Source organism: Bubalus bubalis, chromosome 6 (assembly GCF_019923935.1).
Source record: "Bubalus bubalis isolate 160015118507 breed Murrah chromosome 6, NDDB_SH_1, whole genome shotgun sequence".
Classification (NCBI taxonomy): Eukaryota; Metazoa; Chordata; class Mammalia; order Artiodactyla; family Bovidae; genus Bubalus; species Bubalus bubalis.
The window spans coordinates 96,765,386-96,778,235 of record NC_059162.1 but is presented as its reverse complement, the minus strand read 5'-3'; the positions used below and the strand labels follow the sequence as shown (position 1 = coordinate 96,778,235).

General features: G+C 35.4%; 1 protein-coding gene across 1 annotated transcript in view; it reads right to left on the bottom strand.

The window, feature by feature from the left end:
- AGBL4 (AGBL carboxypeptidase 4) overlaps positions 1-12,850 on the bottom strand; it is a 1,467,749-nt gene that overhangs the window by 627,261 nt on the left and 827,638 nt on the right. The window lies entirely within an intron of this gene.

The window sequence follows — 12,850 nt, the reverse complement described above, 5'->3', positions numbered from 1 at the left end:
AATTTCTCCATCTCTTTCTTTTGTTCTTTCTCAAGCCTTTCTCGACTGTAGTAGAAAATATACTAGAAAATATATATGTATATATATAAAAACTTTATATATATCTATTTTAGAAAACTTAGGAGTTTTTGTCTACCAAAAAATCTATGACATTTTGGTTCCACTCATTAGACTAAGCATGAATACGATGCTATATTTCTAATTTATATTCACTCAAAACATTAATATAGTTCCATTTATTCTGCCGTCCAGTATTACTGCTAAAATATAGAAAGCTTATCATCTTAGTGATTTAAAAAAATTGAATGAGACTTGAAACTTCTAATTCAATTCAGAGAATATAAAGAAATGATATGTTGTAAAAAAAAAAATAGGACATTGACATGTGATACAGTATTACTAACTACAGATTTTTTTTTTAATTTCAAAAAAATAACTGTGAAAACCAGTGATAAGAGAAAAATCGAAAGGCAATAAGGGAAATAGGGAGAAATAAGACTATATAAAGAAAAACAAAGATAAGAATGACTGCAGAAAAATAATCAAACTATGTAATCCAGATCATAATTGAATAGCATTTAAAGTCCTGAAGAAACTGTCAACTTAAAATGATAGCAAACATGTTGCAAAATAATAGTGATATAATTAAACATCTCATATTAAAATAATTCAGTATTTGTTAAAAATTAAAACAAAATAAAACGTTTTCAGGTAATGAATGCTGAAAGAACTCATGACTAGCAGATTTAGATATTAAAAAAAAAAAAAGCACTGTATTGTGGGGTTGATATGTAGATATAACAACCTACAACAACAATAGCAAAAGAACAGGAAAAATATAAATACAATGTTATAAAGATATTTCATTATATCTGAATATATCAGTTTATAATCAGATATATCAATTTCAACTGTTCACAAATGATTGTAACACCATTTAAAGGTAGGTTGTGATGTCACAGGTACTTATTGCAAACCCAAAAGCAACCCAAAAAGGTAAGACAAAGAGGTTTGTCTTATAAGCAAACAGTAAAGACTGAATATCCTTAAAAATATTCCAATCAATCCAAAAAATATAGAGAACAGATGGAACAAATGGAAAGCAAAAAGCAAGATGATCAACTAAAACCGAGCCAAATTCATAAATACATTATATTTGAATAATCTAAACACTCCAATTAAAAGCAGAGATTGTCAGATTGAATTTAAAAATTAAAATTGAACTATATGCTGTCTACAAAATTTCATTTTAAATATAAAGACAGAGTATTTCCTTATAAAAAGAATGGAAAATATGTAACATGCAGTCAGTAATCATTAGAAAGCTGCAGAATTTATTACATTAATATAAAATAAAGTATATTTTGGAAAAAGAAAGAGAAAATTTCACAATGATTAGGAGATCACTGTACCAAGAAGAGAAAAACCATAAAAGTGTATGCACCTACACTACTATTTGAAATACATAAAGTAAAATGCAACAGAACTGAAAGAAAAACAAATCCACAACTATATGTTAGAAACTTCAATGATCCTTTACCATCATTTGATGGGACACTGAGAACTTCAAAACATTGTTGAAGCAATTAAGAAAGACCTCAATAAATTAAGATATACATGCTGTTCATGTATTAAAAGATTCAATAATGTTAGGGTATAAATTATCCTAAACTTTACCTATAAATTAAATGCAATCCCAATTGAAAACATTGATTTTCATAGCAATACAAAGAAACTAGAATAGCCACAACTCTTTTGAAAACAACAAAAAAAAGCAAGTTTGGAGAGCTTAAACTACCTGATTTCAAATCTTTGTATAAAACTAACCAACAATGTGGTGTGAAATTGGCATGTTGCTGCTGCTGCTAAGTCGCTTCAGTCGTGTCCGACTCTGTGCGACCCCAGAGAAGGCGGCCCACCAGGCTCCCCCGTCCCTGGGATTCACCAGGCAAGAACACTAAAGTGGGTTGCCATTTCCTTCTCCAATGCATGAAAGTGAAAAGTGAAAGAGAAGTCGCTCAGTCGTGTCCGACTCCTAGCGACCCCATGGACTGCAGCCCACCAGGCTCCTCCGTCCATGGGATTTGCCAGGCAAGAGTACCTAGATAGGCATAAATCAATGGAACACAGTAGAGTCCAGAAAGAGGATATAAACAGAATTGGAATGCAGTCATCGATTTTTAACATCACAGTCAATGTAATTCAATCAGTAAAGGACTGTTTTTTCAACAAATGTCATTGAAACAACTGGATGTCCAAATGGAAAAAATAATAAATCTTAACCCTAGTATCATACCATCTACAAAAACTAACTTGAAATCATAGATATAAATGTAAAACCTTAAACTGTAAACTTCTTGGAAGGAAAAAAAGAAACAGGAGAAAAATATTTTACCTTTTTTTAAACCTTAATTTACACAAAAATTTCTTAGACAAGATACAATAAAGCACGAACCATAAAAGAAAATAATATGATAAAATGGATAATATGAAAGAATGTTTGTTCTTCGAAAGAACTTAGAAAATAAAAACACAAGCCACAGAAAAAGAAATTACCTATAAACCATGAATATGACAACCTGTATTCAGAAAATGTAAGTAGCTCAATTAATAAACAAAAAAAATCAGAAAATGCCCAAAAGATCTGGATAGATTTTTAACCAAGAACATAAACAAATACACAATAAACTCATGAAAAATGCTCACCATCATTAGCCACTAGGAAATGAAAGTAGAAAGTACATTGGATACTATTACATACCCACTAGAAGTGCTAAAATTAAAAATGCTAATAATAACAAGTGTTGACAAGAATACAGTATAACTGGAACTTTCATACTTTTGTTGGTGGAAATATACAAATGTTACATATAGTCATTTTAGAAAACAGTTAGTTATATTTTTGTAAAGTTAAATATATATTTGCAGTACAACACATTCATTTGTCCCTAAGTGGAAATAAAGAAAAATAAAATTGTAGCCTTTAACTTCTTGTTTTTTCAAAAAAATTACAAAACTACAGTAATTAAAAGAACATGGTACTGAGGAGTAATGTCTTTAAGGTTATGGAATAGTAAGCCTTAGACCCTCCTCACACCCAAGAAGACACTGATTCAGTAACAACTCATGGACAAAAAAAATTTTAAATACTGGATCCACACGCAAAAAAATGAAATTGAATCTTTATTCTATATCATACACAAAAGTCAACTCAAAATAGATTAAAGGCTTAAATGTAAGACCTAAGACTGTAATGGTCCTAGAAGAAAACATAGGGGAAAGTCTTCTTGACATTGGATATTATTTCATGGATATGATACCTAAAGCACAGGCAATAAAAATAAATAAATAAACAAACAAATGGGACTATATCAAACTAAAACGCTTCTGCATTGCAAAGGAAACAATCAACAGAGTGGAAAGTAACACAGTGGGAGTATATATTTGCACACCATATATCTGATAAGGGGTTGGCTTACAAAATATATAACAAACTCTTACAACTCAATTAAAAAAGACAAAAACTAGTAACCCAATTAAAACTGGGAAAAGGATTTGAATAAACATATTTTCAAGTGACCATACAAATAAATGGTCAGTGAATATGAAAAATTGCTCAACATCACTAATCATCATGGAAAGGCAAATCAAATCACATTGAGATATTATCTCACACCTGTCTTTTTGGGGAAACGACATTTCATCATTTGTGAAAATGCAAAATGGTGTAGCTAGAATGGAAGAGAGTACAAAGGTATCTCAGAAACTAAAAAATAAAACTACCTTGTGATCCAGCAATATCACATTTCAGGTACTTATCCAAAAGAATTTCAATCATGATCTCAAACAAATAACTGTACTCCCACATGCAGCACTGCTCAGAAAGTCAAGATTTAGAAACAACCTTAATGTCCATTGACATATCAATGAATAAAGAAAATGTGGTGTATACAATGGACTACTGACCTTAACAAAGAAGGAAATGCTGTAATATGCAACAACACAGATGAACTAGGAGGACATCATTCTAAGTGAAACAAGCCAGTCACAGAAAGACATATACTGCATGACTCCACATACATGTGGTATCTAAAATAGTCAAACTCATAGAATCAGAGAGTACAATGAACGGTGGTTCCCAGGGTTTGAGGGGAGGAGAAATTGGGAATTGCTAAACAATGGGCATAAAGTCTCAATTACGCAAGATGAGTAAGTTCTAGAGATTCATTGTACAACATTGTTCCTATTTAGTTATCAATACTGCACTATATACTTTAAAATATATTACAAGACTAAATCTCATATTAAGTGTTCTTAACACAATAAAATACAACTTCAAAAAATAATGAAACAAAAGCATATGACTTCACAGAAGCTTATATTGAATACCCATGGTAGTTTTATTTATAAACACAACTCAAGCAGATGAAAAAAGTTATAGTTTATTTATAGAATGGAACACTATGAAGCAATTAAAACCAATGAATTACCAATACTTGCAAAATACAGCATACCAAGTAAAGAAGTTACGCATGAAAGAATACATATTTTATTATTCCACTTATATTAAACTTTAGGAATGACAAATCCAAACTACAATGGAAGAATGTACATCAGTGGTTGTTTGGGTGAGGGGGTCAGGGAGGCAGATTGATAGAGAAGAGGCTTAAGAGAACTTTTGGAGGTAAGGTGGTGCATCGTGAGTGTATACATTTGTCAAATATCATTGGTCTCTACCTTTAAAACGTGTGCAACTTATTGTACATAATAAATAATATATCAATAAAGTTTATTTTATTAAAAAAACAACAACAACAAAGTTCCATGGAGCTGCTCATCTGTTGTGAGAGGGAGTCAAATGAGCAATAACAATTGTGTTAAATACTATGTTGAGAAAATCCAGATACAATGGGAGTACCTGATGGAAGCAACTAACCCAAATTAGTGGTTTATAGAGATTTCTCAGGGGAAGCTGAGATCTGAAGGTGACATCAGAATAGTTTGTAGAACAGACACAACAGCATGTGCAAATGCCTGGGGCCAGACAGAATGATTCCTTGACCAAAAACAAGGATGTACATTTAGAAGAGATCTTAACCAAGCAGAACTGACAAGCTTGACAGAATTTGATGACTGATTGGATTCTGGAAAGATCAGAATCAGGAATAATGCTCTGAATTCTGCCCTGATAACAAGGTGAGTTGTAGTGGTACTTTCTGAAATGAGACATTGAAGGGGTATCAGTTTATGGGGATAATGATCAATAAGTCTATTTTTTTCTTTTTTTTTAATTTATTTATTTTTTTTTACTTTACAATATTGTATTGGTTTTGCCATACATCAACACGAATCCGCCATGGGTGTACACATGTTCCCCATCCTGAACCCCTCTCCTACCTCCCTCCCTGTACCATCCCTCTGGTTCATCCCAGTGCACCAGCCCCAAGCATCCTATATCCTGTATCGAACCTAGACTGGTGATTCGTTTCTTATATGATATTATACATGTTTTAATGCCATTCTCCCAAATCATCCCACCCTCTCCCTCTCCCAGAGTCCAAAAGACTGTTCTATAGATCTGTGTCTCTTTTGTTCTCTCGCATACAGGGTTATCGTTACTGTCTTTCTAAATTCCACATATATGCGTTAGTATACTATATTGGTGTTTTTCTTTCTGGCTTACTTCACTCTGTATAATAGGCTCCAGTTTCATCCACCTCATTAGAACTGATTCAAATGTATTCTTTTTAATGGCTGAGTAATACTCCATTGTGTATATGTACCACAGCTTTCTTATCCATTCATCTGCTGATGGACATCTAGGTTGCTTCCATGTCCTGGCTATTATAAACAGTGCTGCGATGAACACTGGAGTATATGTGTCTCTTTCAATTCTGGTTTCCTTGGTGTGTATGCCCAGTAATGGGATTGCTGGGTCATAAGGCAGTTCTATTTCCAGTTTTTTAAGGAATCTCCACACTGTTGTCCATAGTGGCTGTATTAGTTTGCATTCCCACCAACAGTGTAAGAGGCTTCCCTTTTCTCCACACCCTCTCCAGCATTTATTGCTTGTAGACTTTTGGATCACAGCCATTCTGACTGGCATGAAATGGTACCTCATTGTGGTTTTGATTTGCATTTCTCTGATAATGAGTGATGTTGAGCATCTTTTCATGTGTTTGTTAGCATATGATTATCTCAATAGATGCAGAGAAAGCCTTTGACAAAATTCAACATCCATTTATGATAAAAACTCTCCAGAAAGCAGGAATAGAAGGAACATACCTCAACATAATCAAAGCTATATATGACAAACCCACAGCAAACATTATCCTCAATGGTGAAAAATTGAAAGCATTTCCCCTAAAGTCAGGAACAAGACAAGGGTGCCCACTTTCACCACTACTATTCAACATAGTTTTGGAAGTTTTGGCCACAGCAAGCAGAGCAGAAAAAGAAATAAAAGGAATCCAAATTGGAAAAGAAGAAGTAAAACGCTCACTGTTTGCAGATGACATGATCTTCTACAGAGAAAACCCTAAAGACTCCACCAGAAAATTACTAGAACTAATCAATGAATATAGTAAAGTTGCAGGATATAAATCAACACACAGAAATCCCTTGCATTCCTATACACTAATAATGAGAAAATAGAAAGAGAAATTAAGGGAACAATTCCATTCACCATTGCAACATAAAGAATAAAATACTTAGGAATATATCTACCTAAAGAAACTAAAGACCTATATATAGAAAATAAGTCTATTTTTGAATGGGATTTGAAGCACCTGCAATATACCAGGGAAGAGATATGAAACTTGTATATGCATATATAAAGTCAGAGAAGCAACATACATTTGTAATTAATGTCAGTGAATTAGATAAACTTCCCCAGCAGAGTAAAAAATGATAAAAGATAAGGACCAAGCAAGTTAAAGATCACCAATATTTAGGAAATTATTAAAGGGAGAAGAACCTATGGAGGAGCTACCGAGGAAAACAAAAGACAGACAGGAAAGAGCGTTCTCATGGATTTCAAGAATTTAGTACAGTGTGGTCAACAGACTCAAATGCAATTAACAGATAAGATATGAGACTATCTATTGTATTCAGGAGGAGGAGAAAGGGACGACAGAGGATGAGATGGTTGGATGGCATCACCAAATTGATGGATATGAGTTTGAGCAAGCTTCGGGAGTTGGTGATGGACAGGGAAGCCTGGTGTGCTGCAGTCCATGGGGTCGCAAAGACTCAGACACGACTGAGTGACTGAACTGAAATGACTGCATTCAGTAATAAGGTCACTGTTGACTTGTGAAGATCAGTTTCATTGGAGTGGTGGGAGCAGTGTTGGAAGAGTTACTGAGAAGCAGAAAATGAGAACAGGAAATACAGAAAACTCTTTCAAAAAGTTTGCCTACCAGGAAAGAGTTCAAGAGTATTTTGTAGTCAAGGGCTTTTCCCACTAAGGTATAGGAAAGTTTTAAGTTTTTTTTTTTTCCCAGAGGGATTAATGGTATTTTATTTTCCTTTTTATTTTTGCAGAGTGGATGAAGTTGCTCCGTTAAAGTGCATGAAAATCATTGCACTATGTGTGTGTGTGTGTGTGTGTGTGTGTCTGTGTGTGTGTTCACTTCAGTTCAGTCACTCAGTCGTGTCTATATATATACACACATATATTTCACTGGAGTATAGTTGCTTTACAATGTTGTTAGTTTCTACTGTGCAGCAAGGTGAATCAGCTATATGTACACATATATCCCTGTTTTGAATTTTCTTCTCATTTAGGTCACCACAGAGCACTGAGTATACACAGTACGTCCTCATTAGTTATCTGTTTTATACATAGTATCAATAGTGTATAGAGTGTATACATGCCAACCCAATCCCCCAATTCATCCCACTCACACTTTCCTCCTTGGTATCCTTAAACATTGATGAAAAGGAGCATGTAGACTCTGAAGCAGAAATAATAACTACTTTTTAAATCATTTACCAAATTCCATGTTACTCGGACCCAGAACTCAGAGGAATAAGGAGGATCTTAAGTGTCTGGGCAACATTTTTGTCTCGAAGTAACTTCATTTACATAAATGAAGCCAAGGAGATTTGAGACTATTAATCACAAAGTCATATGACTCGAGAATGGAAGGGATTTAAAACAGTGACCAAGTTCAGCTCCTCTGGGCACATCTATCTCAGAGCCAGAAGACATCAAAGGACTTCACATGAGCAACACTTTTTATCCTCATGTTATGGATTGAGCTTGACATTATTGTTAGCAGTATGTAAAATGTTTTTATAAATCATTAATAAAAAATATGAATATATTTTTAGAAAACCTAGATAGCATAGTAAAAAGCAGAGACATGATTTTGATGACAAAGTTCTGTATAGTCAAAGCAACAGTTTTTCCAGTAGTCATGTACAGATGTGAGAGTTGGACCATAAAGAAGGTTGAGTACCAAAGAACTGATGCTTTTGAACTGTGGTGCTAGAGAAGACTCCTGAGCATCCCTTGGACAGCAAAGAGATCAAACCAGTCAATCGTAAAGGAAACCAGTCCTGAATATGCATTGGAAGGACTGATGCTGAAGTTCAAGCTTCAGTCCTTTGGCCACCTGATGTGATGAACTGACTCATTGGAAAAGACCCTGATGCTTGGAAAGAGTGAAGGCAGGAGAAGGGGATAACAGTGGGTGAGACAGTTGAATGGCATCACTGACTGGATGGACCTGAGTTTGAGTAAGCTCCAAGAGTTGGTGATGGACAGGGAAGCCTGGCATGCTGCAGTCCATGGGGTTGCAAAGAGTCGTACACAACTCAGCGACTGAACTGAACTATAAAAAGGAAGATCCCAAGTTTAAATTTTCATATGATCTCTCAGTAGATAGTAATGATTATTTAAGGACAAGTGGAGAGTCCTTCGGATTGAAAGGAGATCAAAGCAGTCAATATTAAAGGAAATCAGTCCTGAATATTTGGAAGGACTGATGCTGAAGCTGAAGTTCCAATGTTTTGGCCACTTGATGAGAAAAGCTGACTCATTAGAAAAGACCATGATGCTGGGAAAGATTGAAGGCAGGAGGAGAAGGGGCTACAGAGGTTGATGGCATCACTGACTCAATGGACATGAGTTTGAGCAAGCTCTGGGAGATGGTGAAGGACAGGGAAGTCTGGTGTGCTGTAGTCCATGGGGTCACAAAGAGTTGGACTCTACTGAGCGACTGAATAACAACAACAACAACAACAACACAGGCAAAAGAGCAACAACAAACCCTCTGCCTTGGAAACTAAGAAAATCCTGTTTCACTGTTAAGCTTAAGTGCAGACAACTTAAAAAATAATGCTTACTAGGTGCCAGGCATTTCAGTTGCTTCAACTCACCTGATGCAACTACTCTGATAACTAAGTTTCATTGTCCCCATTTTACCAATGAGGAAAACTGCTCACAGATGTTAGGGAATCTGCCTGAAGGCCAGAATTCAAATGCAGATCTTTCCAACCCTCAACACACTGTCCACTATGTACTTATGCTCCCATACGTAACAGACATTATTATAGAATTCGCTTTCTGAAAGTAAACAGTGACCAATCTAAAATCTCTACAAATAACACATCAGGAAAAATGGTATTGTAAAACCCTTTCAGATTTCTTGCTAGAAAATAACAACTACAGGCTCTGACTAAGAAAACAGCACCAAAATTACAGACTCCTTTCAGTAAGCCAGTCTTTAATATCTATAAGCACTAGACTATTTAATTTGAACTTGGCTCCTGTGGCGAATACAATAAATTAACTTGTGAAATTAATAATTTTGTTTTTAATGAAAAAAATAAATAAATACATAAGCTGTGCCACATCTATACATATGGCTGGCAGGGATAATGGTTTATGTTGAAAAATAGTACTCTGTGGGAATTTCTACTGCTGTTTAAGCTGTAATTCAATTTGCTCTATTTAAATACAAAACTATGCTAGTCTTTCATATAATCAGTCCACTATTGAGGTTCACAGTAGGTTAAAACTGCAACCCTTTTCACTTAATAAAAATGAAATCAGTGACCTAATTTTGCCCCCCCCCAATAGTTTATGGCATTAGAATGCAGAGAGAATGCTTTACAAACTGAACCAGTTCAATGAAATCAAATTGACAGATATTTGCTGAGTAATTCAATATGTATCCAGCAGTCAGATGTTTTATATTTACCATTTCTTCTTTTCCAAATGAAGTCCCCATTTTATAAATCATGATACTAATAATCAGAGGCATTACATAATTTTATCCAAGGTGACAAAGTTAAAAAATAGCAGAGCAAGAATTTGAACCTAGTTCTACATGAACCTAAATCCCATGCTATTAACATGACAGTAAACTATTTCTGATGTTGAGTGTATGGTAGAGAATGAGTGATACTAGATGATAAATACAATGATAGAACTTCATACAAAATGATACTGAGACAAAAATGTGGGGAATGCTGGGTGGGAACACCAGGAAGACTCCCTGAAGGGGTGACATTTAAATAGTCTGGGTAATTACTGGTTTCCAAGGGTATGATTGCAATACGCTCTTCTACAATAGAAACCGTGATCTTCATTTCATGTAAAATGACTGATACCCAGCTTAGCACTCACAATACTGATGTTGATACTGATACTCAGGATCTTCCAATAAATTGAGACCTAAAATCCAGCTCTTTCTTCCTTAGTCCAGTGGAGTGGTTCTAAAGGGCACAGAGTAGCAGTATAAGAAGTGAGCTCAATGACATAGTGAGTGGGTGGGCAGATGATGTCAGTGGGTTTGGAATCTTTACAGCACTCAGCATTAAAAGAATTATAGAATCTCAAAACTTCAGAAAGAGATCATTCAACATCCTGGACATTTATATCAATGCCTGTAAAATAGTTTATTATGATATAATAATGTGTGCCATTTTTGGACAAGTTGAAAGTAGTCACTACAACAAAAATAGGAAATTGTGTTCCAATTCCTACAGGTGAGGGGAGGGAGTTTTGTTGCTACCTGGAAGAAATGGCATTTGAGAAGAGTCTTGAATAAAAAAAGATTTACATACATGAAGAAAAAGCAGGTGGGGGTTCTAGGCAAAGTGAAGAACAGGCTTAAAGGTATGGAAGCCTGAAAGTGAAGAGTTCCAGGGACTGAAAAAACAATCCAAAGTGGAAAGAGCTTAAGTTGTACAGTGGAGCAAGTGTGGGAGGAAGAAGTTTACATTAACATTCCAGAGCCAGATCGTGGAGAGTCTTGGAGGCAAGGCTAGGCTTTTATACCAGTCGGACACTACTGAAGTGACTTAGCAGCAGTAGCAGTCAGGTGGATGAATCAAGTTCAAAGAAAAGAATACTACATTCAGAACCTTTAAGTAGCAGGCAGAGGGAAAATTAGAGAAGGAACAGTTAGATTTTGAAGGAGCTAATGAAGAAAAGTGTGTTAAGACGTATTGAGTCAAGAATGGGCCCCAAATTATAATCTAATTAAAATATCAGTTTTCTTCCCTGCTTCCCTGAACTCCTGCTTCTTGCTTCTCCACCATCAAAATATTGAGTTGGCAAAAAAGCTCATTCCAGTTTTCCCATTTATGGAAAAACCCAAATGGACTTTTTGGTCAACTCAATACTTAAAAAGAGTAATCCACATTAACTATTGCTACTTCTTTGATGTTTGTTTATTTCTTAACATATTACAGTCTGACTTCATTCCATATCCTGTTACTGAAATGACTCTGAAAACATCACCTGTGATCCAGTTGTCAAAGGCAATGGCTGTCCTCATCCCACTTAATCCTCCCGTGGCACTGCTGATCATATTTGTATCTCTAAAACGTGCCTATCTCAGATTATGACCAATTGCCTCTCTATCTACCTACATATGGCCAATTAATTTCATTTTCAACAATTCTACTTGGATTCTAATACCTCAATTTAACACATCCCTAATTGAATTTTTAATCTTACCTCCACAAACCTATCCTAGGTACAGTCATTACCATTTCAAATGGTGGAAACTCCATCCTCTTTATGTTCAGAGCAAAAATCCTGTATAATCTTTGACTCCTATCTTTTACAACACATTCAACTCTTTAAGAAATACTACTGGGTTTACTTTAAAAATATGTCCCATAAACAGTCAGTCTACTGCTACCACTCTGGTTCAAGTCACTGCCATTTCTCACCAAGATAGCAGAAATAGCTTCAGAAATGGTTTCCTTATTTGTAGCTTCATCCTCATATATTATCAAAGCATGGTCTATAGTCAAACCTATGGTTTTTCTGTAGTCATGTACAGATATGAGAGTTGGACCATAAAGAAGGCTGAGAGTCAAAGAATTGATGCTTTCAAACTGTGGTGCTGGAGAAGACTCTTGAGAGTCCCTTGAACAGCAAGGATATCAAACCAACCAATCCTGAAGGAAATCAACCCTGAATATTCACTGGAAGAACTGATGCTGGAGCTCCAATACTATGGCTAGCTGATTCAAAGAGCTGACTCATTTGAAAAGACCCTGATATTGGGAAAGATTGAATGCAGGAAGAGAAGGGGATGACAGAGGATGAGATGGTTGGATGGCATCACCTAATCAATAGACATGAGTTTGGGCAAACTCCAGGGGACAGTGAAGGACAGGGAAGCCTGGTGTGCTGCAGGCCATGGGGTCAAAAAGAGTCGGACATGACTTAGAGACTGAAGTCTATTATCAACATAGCATCCAGATTAATCTTCCCAAATGAAAGGTGTCTAAAATATATTCAGGAAAATTATTCCAAAGAAAGTAATTTCTAAGGAGGAACTATGGTTACCTATGGGCTTCCCAGGTGGTGCTCGTGGTA